At 38.7% G+C, this 2,934-nt stretch overlaps 1 pseudogene across 1 annotated transcript; it reads right to left on the bottom strand.

The window, feature by feature from the left end:
* Positions 1-1,317: 1,317 nt before the first annotated feature.
* On the bottom strand, positions 1,318-2,091 carry LOC308658728 (U1 small nuclear ribonucleoprotein A-like; annotated as a pseudogene). Its single transcript has one exon. The product of its transcript is annotated as a U1 small nuclear ribonucleoprotein A-like (transcript).
* Positions 2,092-2,934: the final 843 nt, after the last annotated feature.

The following is a 2,934-nucleotide window of genomic DNA, read 5'->3' as shown; positions in this document are numbered from 1 at the left end:
TATTTTCACCCTCATCTTATACCAGATACAAAAATCAAGTCAAATGGATTGAAGATTTAAACATGAGACCTGAAACTGTAAAACCTACTAGATTAAAATATAGGGGGGAAGCTCCATGACATTGGTCTATGAAATTATATTCTGGAAATGAAACCCAAAGCACAGGCAATAAAAGCAAAGATAGACAAATGGGATTACGTCACACTGAAAGTTTTGATACAGCCAAGAAAACAATCAATAGAAAGAGGAGATAACATAGGGAATGGGAGAAATATATCTAATAAGGGGTTAATATCCAAAATGTATAAGGAACTTGAACAATCCAATAGCAAAAAAAAAAATTATAAATGGGCAAAGGGACTAAATAGATATTTCTCAAAGGAAGACAAATAGCCAATGTTTATATTTTAAAATGCTCAGCATCACTTATTTGAGGGATTACAAACTAAAACCGCAATGAGATATCCCCTCACACATCTGTTAGAATGGCTGTCATCAAAAAGACAAAAATTAACAAGCATTGAGGAAGATGTGGAGCAAAAGGGGCCCTTGGCAGAAATATGGGTTAGTATAGCTACTATTCAAGACAGTCTGGAAATCCTCAGTAAATAAATAAAATTAGAACCACCATGTGATCACTCAATGCCATTCCTGGGTATACATCTAAAGAAAATGAAATCAGTATGCCAAAGACATATCTGCACTTCTATGTTCACTGCAGCTTTATACATAATAGCTAAAGTATGGGATGAAATTAAGTGTCTATTAGTAGATGAAAAGATACAGAAAACATGGTATATATACACAATGGGCTATTATTCTGCCTTAAAGAGAAAGTCCTGTCATTTGTGATAACACAGATGAACCTGAAGGTCATTGTACAAAGTGAAATAGGCAAGGCACAGAAAGATAAACACTCCATGATGCTACATGTGTGACTTAAAGAAGTTGAAGTGACAGAAGTAGAGGTTAGATAGGTGATTACTAGGGGCAGGGGAGATGGTGGTCAAAGGATTGAAAATTCCAGTTAGGAGGAATAAATCCAAGACATGTATAATACAATATGGTGAATATAATTAATAAAAATGCATTATAAATATATTTAAACCAACCTCAAAAACGTACTTTAATTCCAGCCTTAAGCACCAGGTGCAAGGTTACAGGTCTGGGGACAGACTCTGGCTACAGTGTTGTATGGTGACCATGCACTCATGTGGCTTTGAAAAGGCTTCCAACTGGGGAATTATCTTCAGGGTCTGAGCCAAGTGGGAAGGGCAGCCACAGAACAGGGATGAGGGCAAGCCTGGGGGAAAGATTTTACTTCTTGGCAGAGGAGATCTTCATAGTGTTGTTCTGGGTGATCTTAAAGCCCTGCAGGACATCCAGAGCTGCTCCTGCTTGTATCTCATTGTCGAACTCCTCAAAGGCAATGTCATGCTGCCTGGGAACCAGGTGGACTTCCTTGAAGCCAGGGAACTGGTTGAAAAGCAGGGATAGCATGTAGTAAGGAACAAGATATGATTTGGTGGATTTTTGGGAAAAAGTTGGACAGGTGGCATAAGCCAGTATAAGCTGTTGTGGGGGCATGGCTCTGGTAGAATCTTGTCTGGTGCAAGGCCTGGCAGTGGGATCATGCCATGGGGTAGTATGTAGGGAGCCTAGTTCAGCATGGGGTGCACGATGTTGGCTTCCTGCGTCTTCGGTGGCATACCCAGAACAGGTCTATAGACAGTCTTCTTGGCAGCTGGGATCTCCTGGCTCTTGGGGCTTCCTCTTTTCTACTTATGGTCCCTCTCCACATAGGTGCCCTTCATTTTGGCAATGATATTAATCATTCTTAGCCTACTGCATGCACATGGCCTTGTTATAGAAAAGGAAACCCTTCATGGAGTGTAAGATGCTTGTGACATCCTTGAAGATAAGAAAGGCCTGGCCCCTCATATTCATGATCCATGACACCAGGATATCCAGGTTCTGGCCAAACAGGGAGAAAATGGTATACAGCGATTTCATCAGCTCATCATTCTTGGTCTTCTCATTGAGATTGTTGATACAAATAATATGGTTGGGACAGGTCTCAGGAACTGCCATGGAGAGAAGAACCAATATTCAGCAACGGGTCTCAAGTTCCTCAAGTGCATTGTATTCTCGAAAATCATTAAGAGGGATTTTAAATGTTCTTACCATAAAAAAGTATGACTTTTTATGTATAAAAAATATAAAATTTTGTGTAATTTATAAACTTATAAAGTAATTATAATTTGTAATTTATAAAGTTATAAACTCTTGAGAGTTAAGGAGCATATCTTTTGCCTATCTTCCCCTGGACATGTGCAGTGATCTTAATGGACTCTTAATGCCTTTTTCATGGAAACATCTTTTATTAGACTACAAAAAAGATGGGATTGGGTTATCCACCTTTTCTGATCAAGCTCTGCTGAAGATTGTTTAAAAGAATGAAATGTATAGGGGCTGGGGTTGTGGCTCAGTGGTAGAGCACTCACTTAGCACATGCGAAGCCCTGGGTTCGATCCTCAGCACCACATAAATATTAAAAAATAAATAGTAAAAAAAGAATGAAGTGCATAAAAACATTTCAAGATTGGGCTGGGGTTGTAGCTCAGTGATTGCGTGCTTGCCTACCACGTGTGAGGCACCAGGTTCGATCCCCAGCACCACATTAAAAAAATAAATAAAGTATTGCGTCCATCTACAACCAAAAAAAATTTAAAAAGAAATTCAAGATTAATAAAGAATAGAGAGGGCTGGGGTTGTAGTTCAGTGGTAGAGTGCTTGCCTAACATGTGAGGCACTGGGTTTGATCCACAGCACCACATAAATAAATAAATAGATAAATAAAAAAATAAAGTTATAAAAAGTCAGAAGTAACTAGAATATTTTAAAAAAGAAAGAATGGAGAATTACTCAGTAGCA

This window comes from Spermophilus citellus (assembly GCF_964194105.1).
Source record: "Spermophilus citellus genome assembly, chromosome: 10".
Taxonomy (NCBI): domain Eukaryota; kingdom Metazoa; phylum Chordata; class Mammalia; order Rodentia; family Sciuridae; genus Spermophilus; species Spermophilus citellus.
Note: the sequence above shows the minus strand (reverse complement) of the source record. Positions and strands in the feature narration are given on the sequence as shown.